Raw genomic sequence first — 21,543 nt, 5'->3', positions numbered from 1 at the left:
AACTTCCTCTGCTTTAGTGCCAAACGTTCTTGGTTTAATGGAGCATCTAGTAATTTTGCTTTGACATGGTCTGGCAAGATTTGTTCCTTTAGCCAAGCATGCCTTCTAAGAACAGACCCAGTGACAGCAGCCCTGCAAGATGCTTATAAAGTATCAAAACCATACTGCAAAGTATGTTTTCCAACTTGGTTTGCAGAATGTATTAACTCTTGTAAATCTATGTTTTGCACAATCACAAATCAACATTTTTTTTGTTTAATTAGTTCCATAATACGTTGCTGGTACTTCAACATGTGAAACTGACAACTTAAAGCCCTGATGGCAAGAGTAGCAGAGGTGTATACCTTCTTTTCCCATCTGTCTAAAGCCCTAGAATCCCTGTCCAAAGGGGTAGGCTTTTTGGCTGTAGTAGCCTTAATGCCATTAGCTCCCTGGGAAAAGTTCTCTGGATCCACAGAAGGATTATTAAATAGAAATGTGTGAGAGTCAGGTACTCTGTAGTACCGGCCAGGGTTTCTAGGAGCTGGTGGCAAAGTATCAGGAGTAAGACTGGATTCCATGAAGACATCTACAATTTCCAGAACAGTAGGGATAGCTAGAGGCCTGTGCTAAGGCAAGTTTAAAAATTCCCTGAGTCTCTTTTTGGACTGTGGGTAGTCCTGGTACTGCCAGCGGAAATGCTCTCTGAGGGTATGCAGGGTTTCACGGAAAGAAAAATCCTCTGGTGGGGAAGAAGAGGGGAATGGAATCCTCTGCATCAGAATCTTCATAGGTAGATAAGGGTATGTCCTGGTAATCAGAGGGGTCATAGTCACTGGACTCATGATCTGAAGAGTCAGAAGGAAAATCAATTCTTTGTCTTTTACAGAGGAAGGCTGGCTTCCCCTAATTAAAGTAATAAGGTCTTCAGCCATTCTAAGCATTTGTCTCTGAGGCAAGGGAGCTTGAGAATGCGCTTTGGTCGTCGGTTTCCTAGTCATAGTGCGAACTCTGGGCCTGAGAAATTTGGTAGTTTTAGTCTGAAACGAAGTAGTTGGTTTAATATGAACATCGGAAGGTCTGATTACACCCTCAGAAGCTGGTGCCTGCACAGCAGCTCCGGACCCATCCAAAGTAGAGACATCCACAGGTTCCATAGTTGAATGGGTCTCAGAAGAGGCCTGCAAATCTGTAGAAGTGGGTATCAGGGGCTGTGAAAGCGCCTCTCTGAGTATCGGCGGACTGGCGACTAGCTTAACGGAAGCGTCATCGGCAGTTTTGGACATATGCGGTCTGTCTCTTGTCTTTATCCTTATGTTTTTCAGATCATCAGTAGTTGGATGGCTAATGAAAGCCATTTTGGAACATGGAGAACGAGAGCAAAAGAACTGAGCGACAAAGCCCAATGACGAGTAGTTCAGGCATTGAACAGGGCACAAAACTGACAGCAAGGAATGTTATGGTCTGGACCTAAACAGGTGATGCAGTAAGAATGAAAATCTCAGCAGTATTTGCTTTCCACAGACAAGACAGTTATTAATTTTTTCTAATATCGGTTAGAGCAAGAAAAAAGGATCCGCAACGGGGTAACGTCTAACGTTAGTGTAACGCAAGTCTGTTACAAAATTTGTTACTTCTAAGTTTCCAAGCATAACTGTAGGGCTTTTGGCCATCTTTCAAACTGGTTATTAATGAACGTTATATACTTACCACAATGCTAGATCCATGTTGTCTTGTTCCATCTGGTTCAACAATTGGGTTATCTGATACGAGTGGATCAGACCTTGGCACTTTTTTTTTCCAAGAGGTTGGATCCAAGGCTCTCATATTCTTCCCCTACTCAAATTCCTTCTAGTCCCCATACCTCTCAACTATACAGATTTTTGCAGAATGTCCATATTTTTGCCTCATATTGTTTATTATTAGTAGCAAATAATTAAAGACTGAAGTTAGAAAATTACAGACATTTGAGTTTCAGACTTCATAACCTTCAGAAAATTTGTGATAATGCAAAACCTATTATATTAACTTTCTAAGTTTGTAAGAGCAACATTTAAAAATGTCCCTATTTTTGGGCCTTTGTCCCAGTTTTATTCATGGCTTTGTCCATATTTCTTGCCCTAAGAGGTTGAGAAGTATGCAGTGGTCCCCCCTGATTACTACAGATAAAGTTTGGCTGTTTTTAACTAAGACCACTCAAGGAAAACACAGGACTAAAACAACAAACTGAATCATAGACCTGGATAACAGCAATTAGCTGTCCAAGAAGTCAAGACCCCTGGGGTCAGGTCCAAGCGATCAGCTGGGAGCCAAAAAATGACAATTTAGGATGGGGGGGATTGAGGGAGGCATGTTGAACCAGATGAAACAAGACAATGTGGATCTACCATTACAGCAAAGTACAGTCTTTTTCCATCCAATTTACCAGTTGGGACAGATTTACAAGCTACCGGAAAGACTGGGTGGTCTCATGGAAGGATATTCCTGAGTCTGGTGGGGCAAAAGGACATACAAGATCTGGATTATACATCCAACCTGTAATGTGACACGAAAGTATGAACAGTAGACCAAATAGCTGCAGTGCAAATCTCATTAATGGGAACTCTAATGAAAAAAAGCAGTGGTGTCGTCCACAGCTCTAGCTGAATGAGCCTTTGATTTGTCAAGTAAAGCTAATCCCATTTTGTCATAAAGAAAAGAATTACAGTCGGAAACTGTTACTTGAAGTAAGAGAATGTCTTTGGCAATTGAGATTAGAAGCCACTAAACTACCAGGTATTAATGAATGTTGTTCTATTTCCAGTATTTTAAAATACATATCACAATTTATTTAATGTGAACATTGGTTTTATAAGATTAGTTATTTGATCTATAATAATGTAAGCCGTTTTTATGGTGTCAACTTTATCACACAAATATATGTAATTTTTTATGTGATTCCTTAAAAGTGGTGATTGTTAGTGTAGATTAATGTTTTTAAATGTTAAAGGGTGTATCCATCTTCTTAAATGCGTGAATTTCATTGGTTTTAATTTGGTTATTTAATCATGTGGTTGATTATTTAATGAAATCTATTTGTAATGTTAATTCACTCTGATGAAGCCCGGGCAGAGAACAGACGAAAGCGTGTAGTCAATTTTTATTGTTTAATAAACGGGTACAGTGTTCTCCAGTAAGTTTGTGGATTTTTTGTTTTTTATTGCTTTGCTGTCGCAGTGTCTGTTCTGGACATCTAGCCGTCCAGCTGCCCTTCAGAAGAGGTAGAACAGACAGAACATTGACCACCCAAGAACTTTATCTGTTTTACAAACTGGGTGAGGTAACTTAGGTTCAGAATTGGCCTGAGGTCCCCCTATTTTTTTTTCAGAACCAAAGACCGCGTTGAACAGATTCCAGATCCTTGCTCATCTGGTGAGACCTCTAAGATGACTCTTCTAGCAGATTTGTACCTTATGCTGCCTATTCCATTTGACTAGGTGGACCTTTGAGAATTCTCTTGCTGTTCTGAGGAGGGGAAGCAAAGGGAATAATGTAGCGTCCAATAATTATCCTCTGCACACAGGAATCTAGGATGATGGCCTGGCTTGAGGGGGCAGAGACAAGCACTCCCCCAACTTCTCCAGAATGTGGCAGCTAGGCAACTGTTCAGGAGCACTGGAAGGGTTTTTCCCAGTTAAGGAGCCCCAAACTTCTTGATTATGCAGTTCATCTCTGCCCCTGGAGTGATGAGTGATGTCCATTAAAATTATTCCCCCCTCTGCTCCCAGAAGGTGTCTGTTAGCAGAAGTGTTCTGGCCAAAACCCTAGCTCTTTCAAAACCATAACTTCTTTCCACCCTTTTGAGTCTGGGAAAAAAAGTCTCTTGTGGAGTAGAAAACATATGCCAACTGCCAACAGGATCTTGTTCTTCACCCTGCTTCTAGTAAACGTTTCTTTAAACGTAGTTCCAAGGAAGGTCAAAACAGTCACAGAAAGCACTGATAAAGGACACCTTAAAGTCTAATGCAAAACTGCATGGGTGCATCCAGGCATGCTGGCAAATGCCAATTCCTGTAGTTGCTGTCTCATCACCTGTGTTGGAATGCAGATGCATGGTCACGTTAGTTATGGATTGAAGAACAGACAGCTGAGAGTTCACAGACTTCTGGATGCCCAAAGGCAGGTTACCCAAGAGGGATTTTGACCATTCCTTGAAGTCTTCCTGGAAATGAGTCATGTCAGCCAAGTAGTTCAGTGCCCTGAGTGCAAAAGTCACTGAAGCATATGTCAATTTCCCATATCTGTCCAACATGCTATATTCTCCAGAAGAATGGACACAAAAGTTCCCCTCAGAGAGCTCCTTTTCCATGGCTACCACAACATGCATATCTACTGGTGGACTCTGCTCTGTATCTGGAATTGGTGTCCATCTTGTAATGTTTGAAGGTAAGCACAGACCACCATGGAGCAGCCTCTAAAATAGAGTTAGTATCCAGGCCTTTAAAGAAAGCACCTGAGGAAGCCACCAACTTTGTGCAGTGAGCCTTAACAGGAGCTGAAAGAGTCTTTACCATGGAAGTCATAAATCAAAATTGTCTTAGAAATCCAAGAAATTGTCTGTCTGTAGACAGGCAGACCCAGAGCCCTGGGATGGAAAGAAACAAATAGCTGATCAGATTTTCTGATAGACTTAGTCTTATCCAAATAAAATCAGTGTTATCTATGCATGTCCAAGGTGTGCAAGTTTATCTCACTGGAGGACTGAGAAGGAGGAAGAAAGTGGGCAACTAAACAGATTTATCAACGGACAAATCATTCACCACCTTGAGCACAAAATAAGGATCAGTATGCAGAGATCCTATTCTTGTGGAAAACCAGGAAAGGTGGAGAAGCAATCAAGGCTTGAATCTCAAACTCCTCCTGTTGTTTTTAACCTCTGCTAGAACTACTTTCAAAGTACAAAACTTTAAAGAAGCTGAGGCTGCAGGTAAAAAAAGGGCCATAGTAAGTTTTTCTAAAACATAATTCAAATCCCAAAGAGGAGGAACTGGTTTCTTGGGAGATTTAGTATGAAGGACGCCTTTAAGAAAAGGTTTTACTTCCAATCCGGAAGCCAAAAGTGGAGATAATGTCAGACATGCAGAAACAGCTGACAAGTGAACTTTCGCTGACAAAAGCCAAGCCACTATTAAGTAATTCACACAAGTAAGAAAAAAAACTGCAACATCCACTGAAAGTGGATCCACATTTCATGAAAGGCACCATGGTGATTGAAAACCTCTTCCATTTGGATAAGTAAGATTTTCTAGAATTGGGCTTTCTGGCCCCCTGCAGGACCCTAAGCACGTCCAGTGAATAAAGGTGCCTGAAAGGAATCAAAACTTGATCAACCACAGTGTCAGTTGCAGGGTTGACAATTGTGGATGAAGCAGAGATCCCTTGTCTTGTGCAAGCAGGACAACTCTGAGTTAACTTGTGGCGATTGCCCTTGGCTAAATGCAGAAGAGGGAACCAATGCTGTCTTGGCCAAAAATGTGAGTCACCAGCAAGATTTTTGGTTTGTCCTGCTTAATCTTCAGCAGGACTTTCTGAATGAGAGGAAAGGGGGACTGTGTAAAGAAACACCACCTTCCATGGAAAAGATAGGGTGTCCACCTTCCAGGCCAGATGATGTGCAAGTCTGGCACAAAACAGAGGAAGTTCTCTCTTCAGAGAGGAGGTAAACAGATCCAGAAGAGGTATACCCCACCAGTGGACCAAGTCCAGAAGCACATCTCCATGAAGCATCCATTTGTGGGATTGGGTCATGGATCTGCTTAATGAATCTGCCACAATATTTTGAGTAGATGGGATATACACCACTTGAAGAGTTACCTTGTACTGAACTGCCAAATCCCATGCCATGGGAGCTAACCTGTGAAGAAGGTAAGACTTCATCCTCCCAAGCTTGTTGACATACCAGAGAACCGTGTTGTCTGTAAATACTTTCAGAGGACCTGGTTGAAAGAGAGGATGAAAGGCCTGCAGAGGTAGAATAAGAGTGCTCATTTCTTGATGTTGATATGATTTTCCCTTAAGAGACCAAAGGCCCTGTACCTTCTTTGAAGCAAATGTTGCCTCCCAACCTTTGTCTGATGCATCCATGAACAGCTGTTGAGTAGGCTGGGGCAGATGAAGAGGAAAACCCTGGATTCCGAGCAAGTTGTTGAATCCACCAAAAAAGCTCTGTTTTTAGGCATGGGAGCAGAGATTTGAGGTTTGAGGTTTGAGGTACCACTGAAATTGTCTCACGTGGAGCTTTGCAAGACGCAGCATGGGAATTGTGAATGCCATGAAATCTAGAAGTCTCAGAAACTGCCTGGCTGTAATGGAGGGGAGAGGCAGGAGGTTTTCAAAGAAGGAAGTGAGGGACTGAATCTTGTCTGTTGGAAGAAAAGCCATCAATGAGGTCTGTTTGGAACTTGCACCCTATAAAGACATGATCTTGAGAAGGGGACAAGGAAGTTTTTTTGAAATGTATGGTAAACCCTTTACTTTGTAGGAAAAGGATGGCAAACTGCAGATTCTGAGTCAGTTGTTCTAATGAAGAGCTAGAAAAAGATTGCCAGGGTATGGATATACCTGACCCTCAGAAAAGCAATCACAGAGGCCAAGCACTTTGTGAATACCCTTGGGGCAGCTGAAAATCCAAAAGGCAAGGCAGACAACTGAAAGTGCAAAGCAGCTATAGAGAAACCTAAAAATTTCCTGTACAGAGGATGAATTGGGATAATCATCTTGATATCTAGAGTAGCGAAGAAAGAAATTCCCTAATGGGGGCACATCTGAAAGCTGGCAGCAGACCAATGTATGAGTCGAGCATTCCAAATGGCAGCAGAAAGGCTGAGGAGTGTACGTGTAGACATCCTTTTATGGCTAATAGCACATATGTGTGACGTCCCATGCACCTTGCAGTAGCTAAAAGCTGTTGTATATGTTGGCCGAACGTCGGGTTGCTTGGGCGGAGGACTTCCCATATGTAAATAATGCTGCAACATTGAACAGAAGGACAAAGTCTATTAACTCATCAGTAGGTAGGATGACCTAGAAAGTAGAAGAGTCCGACCTGAATGCCTCAAGGACCACCAAATCCTCTGGACTGCAGGCTTCAGTGGGGTGCACCCCCACCCTAACAATTTCATCAAATTTAGAACATCTTCAAAGGGGATGTTTTCCAGATGGGAGCATGCAGAATCCTCCTTTGTTAAAAATTGTGTTTTCTGTGATAGAACCTGGAGAGCAGTCGAAGTGCTTTTTCTTATAATCCCATTTCCTACAGCCCTCCCCACTGTGACTTCTGAGGAAAGGTCAAAATCTGAAGGAGAGCTTGTCAAGTGAGTGTCCCCAAGGCTGAGCAAGGAAGGTTGTGCCTGTCAAACAGGATGAGCAGACATGGTAACAGAATTTACAAGAGGTCAAGACAGTACCACGTAAGACAGTGACACCTCCTCTCTGGATCTGGAGAAAAGCCTCTCAAATATCTTGAAAGCCAAAGCAGAGATGGGAGCCTAAGCAATAACCTCCCCAACCATAGGACAGAGATGGAACAACTCTGGTTCCAATCAGACTCAACCCTGAGGCAGACAATGGAGGTCAGCTGTCCAGAGCCAAAGCACCAAGGATGGCTCTGAAAACTTCAGGGTTGACTGTGACCACCTGCTCAGAAGCTTTGGCTCCGAGACCCATCCCAATCTGGCACATCTGGAGTCAAGTGTATGAAGGAATGAAATCTAGAACACTGTCAGCCCTCGAATCACCATCTTGAATGAACAAGAGGCAAATGAAATCTGAGGTAATCAGGGGACCAGAGAGGACTATAGGTAGGGGAGGCATAAGAGCCTTGGACCCACACTCTTGAAAAATAACAGACTGAATCTGATAATCCAACTATTGAATGAGATGGAAAAGACAAGATTGCATCTATAAGTTCATACTCAGTCTTGCATTTCTTAATGGTAAGCTTGAGCAACTTACGATTTTTAAACATTTTATAAAGGTGAAGTGGAGATCTTTTCTTTTTGGTATAGACATTGTTGATGAGGGTGTTCCAGCACATGGACTTAGTTTTAAACTTGCCATTATGTTTATATCAGATGGGCATGGATGCTTCAACATAGCTAAGAGGAAGCAAAATTCAGAAGAGTAAAGCACATTCTGGGCACAAGGTCTCCCAAGGAGCTATACCGCAGTAACTAAATAAATAGTAAATACCCAAGTATCCCCTTAACATAAAAAAGTTATTGTAGCTTTATAGGGAGATCACAACGTGGGAAAGCACCTAACTGGCACCCTACAGTCAACCCAAAATTGAGAACTAAATGGATAATGCAGACTGAACTATAGCTAACTGCTTAAGCAGGCTCCCTGTTAAAGTTATGTTCATCTAAGGAGTGTGATGTTACTCATGGCTTCTTAAATTAATCTCAGTACTGCTCAAGTCCAAATGGCAACTGCCAAACAGCTTGCATATGGGGCAGCCACCCCTTTGTCCAACCCCAGTTATGATACTGGGTATAATTAAGGGATATATTTGAGAGAATATTTAAAAGACTGATATCTCTGGTGTTCAAAGTGTTCTAGCCACTGGTGTTTACCAAAGTCCAAAAATTCTTGTGCATATTTGCTGGTGATGTACATTTGACAGTTTGTGTGGATAAGTGGCATTGCCCATAAAGACATTTAGTTCAAGGATTAAATGTTATAACTGGTTAAAATATTCCCCATGCAACAAAGGTGCCTTAGATGTGATTTTATTATTGACTATAGTAATTCTGTTGACTATTATCAATCCTTCCAGATATATATCACATGTATTCTGGTGAAACAAAATGGAGTAACACACAAAAATGGATACTCTCAAGTAGTTGCTAGCATACCTGAATGCATGTTAACACACTATTTTCCAGGGTACAGTGCCTATCACTATACTGGAAAGAATAGTAATGTATAACAGTACATGGTCAAATAATTACTGCTGTAGTAGCCTTAGCTGTATGGATTAATCATGTGTAGAGTACAATAGATGGCTGGCTCCCAAAGCTTGAGGATACCTTCCAAGTGCCCAGACCATTAACAGCTAAAGTAGAGCTGTAAAAAATAACTAGTCTGTGCACCAAGCCCTTCAGGTCTTTCAAGCCAACTAAAAGAGGGAAGCTAGAGCCCCGAAAGAGGACAATGCTAAGTAAATAAAAATCAAGGTTCACACCCTGGCAATAAAAATCACAAAAATAAGGGAGGGGGATGACTACTGCAGCAGCAGTGAACAAAAGTACAGTTGTGTACCTACCATAAATGTAGATGTTAGAGTGTATTCACTGTTGCAGTCATTACTCTTGGGTTATCCTGCTGGCAGGCTACCCTCAGTCGGACAGAATTCCAAAGTCTAGGTCTGGCGTCGGTTGCTGAAATGGCAGAGGCATGAATCTTAATTGATGAAAATGAAAAGGCCTTTGTTCAGCATCTCAGTTAGGTATTGTAAAATCTGAGGGATATTTGGTACACCAGTGTCAATGCCTTGTTCCTGGTTCCAAGCACAGAATCTCTTCCATTTTTCTGCATAAGATTTTCTGGTACTGGGCCTCCTGGCCTCCAAGATAACATCCATAACAGCTTTTGAAAGAGGAGTGTTCTGAATGACTACATTATCCGCCATGCTGCCAGATTTAAGGTCCTGAGTTGGCTGTGCAGGATCTGATTGTTTTGTTGGGTCAGCAAGTGAGAAGTCTGAGGCAATATCCATGCTGGACCTTGGGACAAGCTCTTTAGGATTGGGTACCAGTGCTGGCGTGGCCAGTCGGGTGCAATCAGTATCATTTTTGGCTTCTCTTGTCTGATCTTTAGAAGTACCCTGGGAAGGAGAGGCAGTGGGGGAAAATCATATACTGTTAGATTTTTTCCAGCTGAAGGATAGGGCGTCCACTTTCCATGCTTGCTTGTGATAAATCCTTGTGCAAAATCTCTGCAATTGGCAGTTGTGAGGAGAGACAAATAGATCTATGGGCATCCCCATTTCCTTATTTTCATGCTGAAGACTTGTGGATCCAGTTTCCATTCGTGGGGATCCATGAGGTTTCTGCTTAGTTCATCTGCCAGAGTATTTGTTTTTCCTGGCAGGAATTGTCCTTGCAGGTGAACTTGAAAAGCCAATGCTGTGTCCCATAAGGTCATTGCTTGTCTGCAGAGGGGGTAGGAATGTGTACCTCCCTGCTTGTTTATGTACCACATGACCATAGTGTTGTCTGTCTTTATCAGTAACTGTCCTGGATGAAGCAGGTCCTTGACAGCTGTCAGGGCATTTTGAACAGCTAGCATCTCTTTTTGATTGATGTGAAGATGCATCTGGTTTGCAGGTCATGTGCCCTGAATACATTTTCCTGCCATATGGGCCCCCAGGCATAATCTGATGCATCCGTTGTCAGTGTCTGTCTGGCTGTGGGTAAACTGAATGGCAGACACTTGTTGTGACAGGCTTCTGCCCACCATCGAAACTCCTGTTGCAGGCAGGGAATGAGTGCAATTACTGTCTCCAGGCTGTGGCAATGCTGAGTCCAAACACTTTTTAGATACCATTGTAGCTTCCTCATATGCAGTCTGGCATATGGAATTAGTAGAATGCAGGATGCCATGAAACCCAAGGCCTGCAGGATTTTCCTTGCAGATAAGTGGGGTTTTGTTGCCAATTTCTTGAAGTAAGTAGTCAGTTGCTTTTGTTTGTCTGGCATGAGATAAGCCATCTGGGCAGTTGTATTTAAGCTTGCACCCAGGAATATTATCTCTTGAGAGGGCACTAGTTTTGATTTCTTTTCATTAATTGTGTACCATAGGCCAATTAGTAATCTTTTTACAAACTCCAGATGCTTTAGAAGGATGTCTTTGTTCTCTGCTTGAATTAGGCAGTCGTCCAAGTAGGGATATATTTGAATTCCTTTTTGTCTGCAAAATGCAATTACTGGTGCCAGGCATTTTGTGAAGACCCTGGGCGCAGTAGATAAGCTAAAGGGCAGTGCAGAGAATTGGTAATGCATTGCGCCAGCTATGAATCTAAGGTATCTTCTGCAAGATTGTCTGATTGGGACATGCAGGTATGCCGCCTCTTTTAGGTCCAAAGTTACAAGCCAAGCCTTCTTGCCCAGCATGGGCAGTAGCTGCTGTAGAGTCAACATATTGAATTTTGGAACTTCCAGAAATGTATTTAGAATAGACAGGTCCAGTATTGTTCTCCAGGTTTTGTCCTTTCTGGGTACTAGGAAATGTCTGGAGTAAAAAACTTTGCCCCCTGCTCTTGTTGTGGTACTTGTTGAATCACCCTCATGTCCATGAGGACTGTAATTTGTTTCTGTGCCTCTGCCCATTGATTGTGTGGCAGGTCTGGCATACCTTTTGACCTTGGCAGTGTGAGAAAATGGAACCTGTAGCCTTGGGACACTATATTCAGGACCCATTTGTCTTGGGTAACCATTTGCCAATTTGATGAAAAAAGTGCTAGTTTTCCCCCTAAGGGGGCTGCCAAAAGAAAAGTGCTTGGATCTGGTAGAGAAAAGTCATTGGGACCGCTTCCTGTAAGGTTGTGATTTGTCTTTTCCACTTTTGGAGGTAGGAGCACCCCATTGTTTAGGCCTGTATGAGCCTTGGGGCTGAAATCTGCCTCTGGGATGCCTGTATCTGCCTCGTTGTGGTCTGTCTGACACTGGAAAGGACCAATTTTTAGAAGGCCAGTTCCTGCCAAACCTGGGTGGCTGTACCTGTAAGAAATCCTTGACTGTCTGCATGGATTTTACTTTATCCTCCATTTTTTTCAACACCTCTTCTGCTTTAGTACCAAACAAAATGTCATGCTGTAATGGTGCATCTAATAATTTTGCTTTAACATGATCAGGCAGATTCTGTTCCTTTAACCAAGCATGCCTTCTAATCACAGAACCTGTAACTGCGGCCCTGCAAGAGGCCTCCAGTGAATCATAACCACATTGCAAAGTATGTTTTCCCACTTGTTCAGCTGCATGCAATAAATCCTGCAATTCTTTGTTCTCTGAACATTCAGTATTTGTCAACCATTTCTGTTTAAGCAGTGACATTTAAATATTGCTGATATTTAAGCATATGAAACTGACAAATTTAAAACCCTTACAGCCAGGGTAGCAGAAGTGTAGACTTTTTTCCCTATCTGTCTAGAGCCCTAGAATCCCTATCAGAGGGGACAGGGTTTTTTGCAGTGGAAGCTTTAACCCCTTTGGGACCCTGAGATATAGTTTCTGGGTCAGCAGTGGGGTTTTTGTATAGGAATTTATGAGAATCCGGGACCCTGTAGTATCTGTCTGGCTTAGCAGGTGCAGGGGGTAAAGAGTCAGGGGATAGGCCGGACTCTGAAAGTGCATCTACAATGTCTAGAACAGGTGGAATAGCAAGTGGTCTGTGCTGAGGAAGTAGCAGAAAGTCTCTGAGCCTTTTCTTAGATTCAGAATAATCTTGGCTCTCCCAGTGGAAATGCTCCCTCATGGTATGCAGGGTTTCCCCAAAAGAATAATCCTCAGGAGGAGAGGCTGAAGGAATGGATTCTTCAGCATCAGAATCCTCATAGGGAAGCATGGAGTAATCCTGTTCAGAAGAGGAATTAGAGGAAATAGAAACTTGATCAGAAGAATCATACCCTGTCTCTTGCCTAGGCCTCTTATCAGGAGGGGGATGGGAGCCCCTGATCAAAGTAATTAGATCTTCGGCCATTTTGAGCATCTGTTTTTTAGGCATGGAAGTCTGAGTAGGAGAATGCTGTACTTGTTTCTTTGTCTTTAGAGCTGCTTTAGTCTTTGAAGCTGAAGATGGCTTAATATATAGTTGTGTAGGTCTGAAGACACACTCAGAAGCCGATGCCTGCTCAGCGGCTCCGGACCCATCTGAGGAAATGATTTCCGAGTGTCCAATACCTTGAGTATCCAGAGACCCAGTCAGCTCCCCGTGGGAGTCGGAAGCAGCCTGTGGCTCTGAGGTAGCAGGCGCCAGGGGCTACGAAAGCACCTCACAGAACCGGCGAAACGGCGACTGGCCTAGCAAAGGCCTCGTTGTCTGTTTTGGACCTCGGATGCCTATCCTTTTCCTTGTCCTTGCATTTTTTTGTAAACTCCGGTTGTCAGCTGGTCCGACGGCAATATATAATTACATTTTCGGCCAAAGTAATGAAATGCAAAATCGAACAGACACTTGATAGTGTGTTGGTTAAATCTAGCACAAAACCGACAGCTAGCAACATTGTGATCAGGGCCTAGGCAAGGAAAACAGTAAGAGTAAAAATCCTTATGAGGTATTTGCTTCCCACAAGAAATACAATTGTTAATTTTTTCTGACATTGGTCTGGAGCAAGAAGAAAGTTTCCCCAATGGGGTACTTAGCTTTAACGAAGACTTCGATTCTGAAATTCAGACTTGAAAATCTCAAGAGTCGGCCGACCGGCACTTGTGAACTGCTTTTGCTTTGGGCATTGCGCGGCAAGAAAGATTGAAGAAAATGGCGTCGGCTGCATCTTTTATACCCCTGGCACACTGACGTCAGGGAAGAAGTAACAGCAACCGACGCCGGACCTAGACTTTGGAACTCTGGCAGACTGAGGGTAGCCTGCCAGCAGGATAACCCAAGAGTAATGACTGCAACACTGAAACATGATGAACATCATAGGTTCTTAGGCTGGTACTAGGCTATTGGCCCTAGGGCCTATACAAGCCTAGCCATAACAATTCCCTGGCTATTTCTTCCCAGAATATTTACTTACCTGTTCCCCTGTCTAGCAGGGTGACTGACGTGATCCCTAGGGTGAATTTCCTATCTCACATCCCAATAGTCAAGGTTCCTTTTGAAGAGGGACAAAGAGGTGCTCAGCTTGACATGTACGGGCAGTCTATTCCAGAGTATGGGGCTTCTCTGGGTCAGGAACCTATCCCTCCAGCATGTTTTGTTCATTGTGATGACCAGGTTTAGATCCCTGGAGCAGGTGGCTCTGAGGGATTGGGATTTCTTTAAGTGTAGCATGTCCAACAGAACTGGGTTTGACATGGCCTTGTATATCAAGCAGAGATCGCCTCTGAGTAGGTGATATGTGAGAGTATAGCTGGAGTTTTTTTTTTTTTTAAGGCTGTCAGCATAGGGCATCTGCTTTAGGCCTGTGATTATTTTAGTGAGGTACTTTCCAGTTGTTGCAAATGTCTTGTGAGGTACATACCAAATGGGGCATTGTACTCTATAAGGGGTCTAATGAGGGATGAGTACAGTGGGACAATGACCTCCTTTTAAGCCCTTAGTGATTATGTGTGCCACTCAGAAGTCCTGACTGTTGTGGCTATGTTGTTATCAAAGGTGAGACCACTGTCCACCTGTGTCCCTATGTCCCTTATCACACTTTCAGTGTTTAGTGTACTGCCACTTATGTGGTAATTCATGGATACATGTTTTTTTTTCCCGCAAAGGGGATAACTGTACATTTCTTGCCATTGGGCTTGAGCCCATGGCTCTTTTTGTAGAATATCCACATCATTTGGGGATTCAATAATGGCTCCCAGTTTGCAGTCATCTGTGAACTTTGCTAGCCAGAGTCCCTTAGTGCTGGCCAGTACTTCAGAGAAGTAGATGCCAAACAAGAGCAGTCCCAGGACTGAACCCTGAGGTATTCCACTTGTCTGGAGCTGGATTTTGAGTCGGCTACTTTTACAGTGTGGGTTCTGTCAGTAAGCCAGTTGGCAACCCATCGAGTGATGTAGGGCTTAATGCCCAGCTTAGTAAGTTTATCTATGATTCCATACTGGAGGATGGTGTCGAAAGCCTTGGTGAGGTCCAGATACTGTGTGGATTGCCTTACCCTCATCCACAGCTCTGGAGACTGATTTGAAGAAGTCAATCAGGTTGAGGAGACAAAATCGGCCCTTAACAAAACCAAACTGGGTGGGGTCCAGTGTTTGAAGGTTGCCAATGTCTTTGTTTATAAGTTCCATGATAATGCATCCCATGGCTTTGCAGATCAGGCTCATCAGACTGATGGGACGATAGTTCCTGGGATCCAAGGTGGATCCCCCCTCGTGGAATGGAATAACTATAGCTGTGCACCACTCATTCGGCATGAAGCCTGAGGTGAGGCTATGATTAAACATGACACTTAGGTGAGGTGCAAGTTCATTTTGTAGTTCATGTAGTACACAGCCCGGGATGTCGTCTGGTCCCATGGATGCTGCAGTCTTATCTTTGGAGAGTGTTTTTTTTTTTTTTTATCTATGTGGCTGTGATTACTGGAATTTGGCAATCTTTTGGTATTGAGATGGGCCCTTTAGGGGGTGAGAGGGGGTAAAGTTGGCACTGAATCCATCTGCCAAGATATTGGCAATATCCTTGGGATTAGTATATTTAATGTCATACTGTTGTAACTCAGAGCAGATCTGAGCATTGCCATTTAGATTCTTGACATAACTATAGAATGCCTTGAGGTTATCTTTGGCAATTTTATTTTTGTAACTAGCTTTGGAGGATTTTGTGAGGGATCTCCACTTCTTACTGAGACTGGTAAGGGAGTTTTTTGCATCCTGGGCTTTTCCTCTTTTCTGCAGCACTTTCTTCCTTCTGTTGTATAGTTTGTTTATGGCAGGGGGCCACCAGACTGGGTTCCTTTTTTTGGAGGAGACCACCTTGGTTCTGTTTGGAATGGCATGATTCATGCACGAGTGGATGTGCTCGTACAGTGCCTTAGTATAGGATTCAGCAGTCGAACTTTCAGTTCCCATCTGCACGGGTATCGTGAAGTTTGTCACTTCTGACTTGAGTAGCATGAAGTTGGCTTTGTAGAAGTTTTTTATGGAGGTTTCCCTACTGGGGGTGGGATGTGGATGTCAAGGGTGATTAGCTTATGGTCAGACCTGACTAACAAGGGGGTGCAGCATCAATCTCCCATGTTGGTAATGAGCAGGTCTAGGATATTTGAGTCCCTGGTGGAACTATGGATTAATTGATCCAGGGCGTTGGAATTTATGAATTCCAAGAACCGTTGGTACCAGAGTAGTTTTCCCAAATAATGGCAGAGTAGTTGAAATCACCCAGTATTAGGGCATTTGGTTGTATCTTAATATTTTCTAGTATGTTTAGAAAGGTGTAGTGAGAATCTTGGGGCATGGTGGGGGATCTGTAGCACATTACAATTTGGACTGCAGCCTTACCTAGTGTTAGTTGCACCTGTAGAATTTAAAATGCATTCTGTTGGGCAACTAGCCTGGAGGTGTGAATATCCTTAGTGAATATGGACACTCCTCTGCCTTTAGTGCTTCGGTCCTGGTTTGGTGGCCAAGTGTGGCAAGAGTTGTAGCCTGGTATTGCAGGGGTGCTCTCTGGAGCCTTGAACCAGGTCTCAGTTACTGCACAAATATCGAGGTTCTCCATTTTTAGGAGTGCCTCGAGAGAGTGCATTTTGAGGTTTAGACTTCTAGCATTGAGTAGCATTACCTTCAGATTTCGCATGCTTATATTGGTTACGGTGGTGGTTTTGTCCTATGAGCCTTGCCTAAAAAATGCACTATAGGGGTGGCAAGAGCCTTTGCCAGTAACCTGAATCCCAGGGGCGACAGGAGCAGACCATCTCTGGCAAAGCATCGTGGTTTGTCGATCATGTTGTCCCAGGCAGACAGATACTGGATCCCCTTTGAATGACACCAGAAACTTAGCCAATTGTTCAAGTCAATCATTTTGCCCTTATACTGTGGTATCACTCTAGGCAAAGGCAGGATGCTGATCAGGGCTAGGTGCCTGCCGAGAGCTCTTCCAAGTAGTCCAGGGAGATGCGTCTCAAGTCATTCACTCCAATATGGACAATAACAGAGTCATATTTGTGCTTGTTGTGGAGTGACTTGAGTGCATACATTATGTGGTGGATCGTGGCACCCAACAGGCAGTTGACAGTAAATTTCTCCTTGTTCAGCTTGGTGAGTGGGACATCAGTGTGCCTGACTATAGAGTCACTTATGATTAAAGTGTTGGGTACGTTGTCTTGCCTTAGCGACTGTTTGGTGACACACTGGTGTTTTGAGCTGTGTCTCACTTTGGTTGTGATTGGTGTTTGTTCACGCTTCGGAGGTCCTTGTTGCTTGGGCAGGTTAATGTTAAGGGCCTCCGCATAAATGGGTTTAGTGTTACTATGTGTGGATGTTGGTGGTGTGAGTTTTGAAGGGCTGTGTGTTACTGGCGGTGTAGTGCAGGTGTTAACCTTCTACTCTTCACTGTCTAGCACAATCTTGGCTGGAGAGAGCTTTGCTTCCAGTTTGGCAAGGTAAGTGCATCTCTCGCAGGTTGTAGTGTTGGGTGGTAGGAGGAGAGGGTTGGTCTGTATGAGGCAATTGCTGCATTGCCCCAGTATGGTACTTGCAATTACAGGCTGTTTAGTGCTTACAATTAATTTCTCATCATTAACAAGGAGAATTGAGTGCTTGTGTCTACTGTTATGGTAACTTTACACAAGTGTACTAAGTTAATTATCTGATCACTGCTGCAGTAGCCCAATGTATATGGGTAGAATACCATAGTTTATAAATGCTGAGAAGGAAAGATAAGGTTCAAGGAGCTCCTGGAAAATGATTCTCTAGGTGTAAAGGAGTCTGGTTTGTACATTCTAAAAGTACATACAGAATACTAAGTTGCTGCCTGCAGAATACAATCCTTTCAAAAACAAAACTCAAGGTTCTTAAAAACTGATGAAACCAAGGCCCTTGTATAATGTGCCTTGACCCAGTCTGGACTTTTTATGGAGGGAACAAAAGGAGACAGCATGGGACAACTGTTTGGAAACAGTCTGCTTTGACACAAGTAGTCCTTTTTTTCTTACCTCCATAAGAAATGGAAGCACAGTTGTGCAAGTAAACTTACAACAGTAGACGTTCAGATCATCACTATACCAATAGCCTTAGATATATGGGTTATAGTTCACCAAGTATAAAACAGTATAACACCCAGACAACTTCCAAAGGTTTAGGACACTTTTCACTTGCCTAAACAGTTAGCTTGAGCTGAGCTGACTAAAGTCAGGCTTGGGTGCCAAGCCCTACAAAGCATTCATCCCAACGAAGAGAGGGAGGCTAAAGCTCTGACAATTATACTAGGAAAACAAAAATAAAGATCCTCATCCTTGCAACAAAAACATATAAAAATCAGGGGGATGGAGGGAGGGGAAGGGCTTCTGCAGCAGTGATCATTCACACATCTACTGTTACAGTAACTTTACTTACACAGCTGTACTATTATTCATCATATGGATCACTGCTGCAGTAGCCTTAACTATATGGGTAGATTACCATAGCTTAGACTGACTGGGAGGAGGAAGGATGAGGAGTCTTAGAGCCCTTAGAGAATGGCCCTGGCAAAGCCTGTCCTAGACATACAGAAGGAATCTAGTATATAATTGTAGATCAGAGAGTGAAGTGTATGCTACATCTTTAAGAAGCATGCAACGTTGTACGTGTGTGTATAAATTCCAGACACGTGCAGTCCCTAGTGCCATTTTGAAGCAGCAGCCAGAGAGAGCGCACGCATGATTGCAGTCGTTAGTTTGTATACAAATTACTTAAATTAAAGCCAGTAAGCATCTATAGTGATGTGCTTGTATAAAATAAAGCTGCTTGAACAGAACCCACGAAGACTCTTACCGTGTCCCAGACACAAAAGCGACATGGTGTCAGAACCGGGATCAAAGAGAAGAAAATTAGGAGCCACGAGGTGCAAAGACTACAGTGAAGGTAAAACCAAGAGAAAAGAGCACAAACATAGCCAGAAAGAATCCAAGGTAATGAGAAATAACATGCACTATTTGATATGAAAGACAAAAAGGGGCATTACAAGGGCACAAACCACGTTATCAGGCAAGCGGAAAGTATGAAAAGTTTATTAACTAAAGAAAATGTTTTAAAGTATTTGATAAAACGATTAACAGCAAAGTAAAAATGAGCACGTTTAAAGCAAAGTTGGACATGTTCAGAGTAAAACGAGCACAAGAAAAGTACATTGGGCATGAAAAGGGCTTAAACGAGCAAAACGAATACAAGAAGAAAAGAAAAGGGCACATTAAGCAAAAGGTAAAGCAAGGTGACTATGTGCTTTGGCAAAGTGCTGTGTTTGGGCATAACTACGACTTCATATTGTATCAAGGACATAACTAAAATTTTTCTAAGTATCTCAAATTGTGTAAAAGTGCTTACAGAGTGTGCTTATTACTGTGCATGTATTTTGAAGAGTTTGCGTGCAAAGTGCAACTATTTCATGAAATACAGTCAAAGTACAGCCATTTCAAAAAGTTTCTTATGCTGGGTGTATCTATTTGCAAAGTGCTGCCATTACAGAGTGCTTCTTGAACTGTAAAAAGCTGCCTTGCAAGGTACCACCATTTTGGGGACATTTCAGTATGCAGTTATTCGCAAAGTGCAATTATTTCGAAAAGTTAGAGTTTAAGGCAACAGATGTTCAATTTATTCACATTGTGCAGTCACTTGACATGTTTCTTACACAGATAATAGGCATTTTCTTGCAAAAGACGACATTACAAGAGTATTACAGTGTTTGTGAGTTATTCAGTCGCATCGTAAAGTTCTCGGATATTTCTTAAAATGATGGTAAATGACTTCAGCAAATGATGGTAAATGACTTTAGCATTTTTGCCTTTCCAACGATATTCCAAAAGTACCAAAAGGCCCAAGACGTTTATTTCACAAAGTCCAGTTATTCAAAAGTATGAGTTTGTTCATTCGCCTAATTCCAAAACGCCCAACAAAGGTACAAGTTCAGAGCACAAAGGCATTGGACAATTACTGCCACTAGTGTCTTGCATGTGTGTGTTTATACTTGTTTATAAAACCCTTCGCTCGTATGTGTTAATATGGCAGACTGATTTTGAAAGCCCCTACCACTTGTGTTTGATCAGAATATTGCAGAGAACTGGAGAATATTTGAGCAACAGTACAATATTTTTTATACAAGCAGCTTATGCAGATACAGATGCATGCACCAGGGCATTCATTTTGCTAAACCTAGCAGGGTCAGAGGCCACAGAGAGAGAGCAGTATATGAAGAAGGTGTGGACCACAATATTGTACAAGCTGAATCAAGGGAAGATACTGAATGAAGTGCAAGTTCAGAGACGTGCAACTCCCCAGACGAATATTACATTAGAGATGCATTTGTTTTGCACACAAGGTCAGAAACCAAGGGAAACATTTGCAGCTTATATGACTGAATTGAGAAATGGACCTAAAACGTGTTGGTTTGGTGATTTAAAAGGTGAACTGATAAAGGACAGGCTTGTATGTGGTATTAACAGTGCTGCTGTGAGAAAGATTTTACTTTGTGACACTGATTTAACATTGAGCAAAGCCAGAGAGATTTGTCAAATCCATGAGGTGATAGAAAAACATACACGTATGCTTGCAAGTGACAAGAGCATGGTTTCAGTTGGCTCCAGAGCATATGCAGACAGTATGCAACACATGGCAAATGAGGACAGGCCTAAGCAAGTGGTAGCTACAGGGTTTCCAAAGAAGGCACAACGTTTTCCAGAAAGTTCCAAGATGGGTGCAAGCACCAGCTCAGTGCAGTATAAGCATGAATCAGCAAAACCCAAATGTAGCTTTATTGTTAACAGTCGCTATTATGGTGCAAATCACGAGTCTAAACGAGAGAAGTGCTTAGCATTTGGTCAGCAATGTCAAGTGTAAAAAAAAATGGAACCATTTCCAAAAGTTTTGCAAATCATGTAAGCATCACACAGTTGTATCAAAAGGTCGCACATAAAAGCAAGTTGATCAAGTAGAGTCGAAGCAGTCAGCTTTCTATGTTGATGGTACATCAGTGCTTGGTGAAAGACTTGATGCAGTGAACTTAAGTGAAGCATTTTTTACTGTCCAGTTTAATGGAAAATCCAGAGAGCTCAAAGTAGACACTGGTTCAAATTATAATGTTATATCAGCAGACACGTTCGCTAGAGTGAGAACCAACGAGCAACTCAATGTAACCAGTAGTGTGAGACTTGTTGCTTATAGAGGTGAAGAAATTCAAACCAAAGGTTCAGTGATGCTTTCATGTTATTTGGCACATAATGATTACAACTTGCTACTCTATGCAGTCCAAAGACCAGTGCAATCTTTATTGGGTATCAAAGATAGTTTAAGAACGAATCTGCTTTTTGTTGCTAAAGTAGTTCATCACAAGTGCATTTATGAGTTTTAATTTCTTTGAAGTCATTTTCTCAGAGTAGCCGGATGTTTTGGATGACAAGTTAGGAAAACTTCCAGTTCAGTATTCCATGAAGTTAGACCCAGAGGTCACTCCAGTAGTCAGACCAGCAAGAAGAGTTCTGGTTAAGGCTCAAGCTGGATAAAATGGTGCAAGCAAGGTGTGATTTGTCCAGTCACAAAACCAAATGAATGGGTGTCATCCATGGTAGCCGCTCACAAAAAAAGGCTCAGACAAAATCAGAATATGCATTGCCCAAAAGATCTGAACAAAGCATTAAGACCACCGTATCATCCAATGTACACAGTTGAAGATGTT

The sequence above is a fragment of the Protopterus annectens genome, chromosome 15.part0, assembly GCF_019279795.1.
Source record: "Protopterus annectens isolate FY-2018-M chromosome 15.part0, PAN1.0, whole genome shotgun sequence".
Taxonomy (NCBI): domain Eukaryota; kingdom Metazoa; phylum Chordata; order Ceratodontiformes; family Protopteridae; genus Protopterus; species Protopterus annectens.
This window is presented reverse-complemented; position numbering follows the sequence as displayed.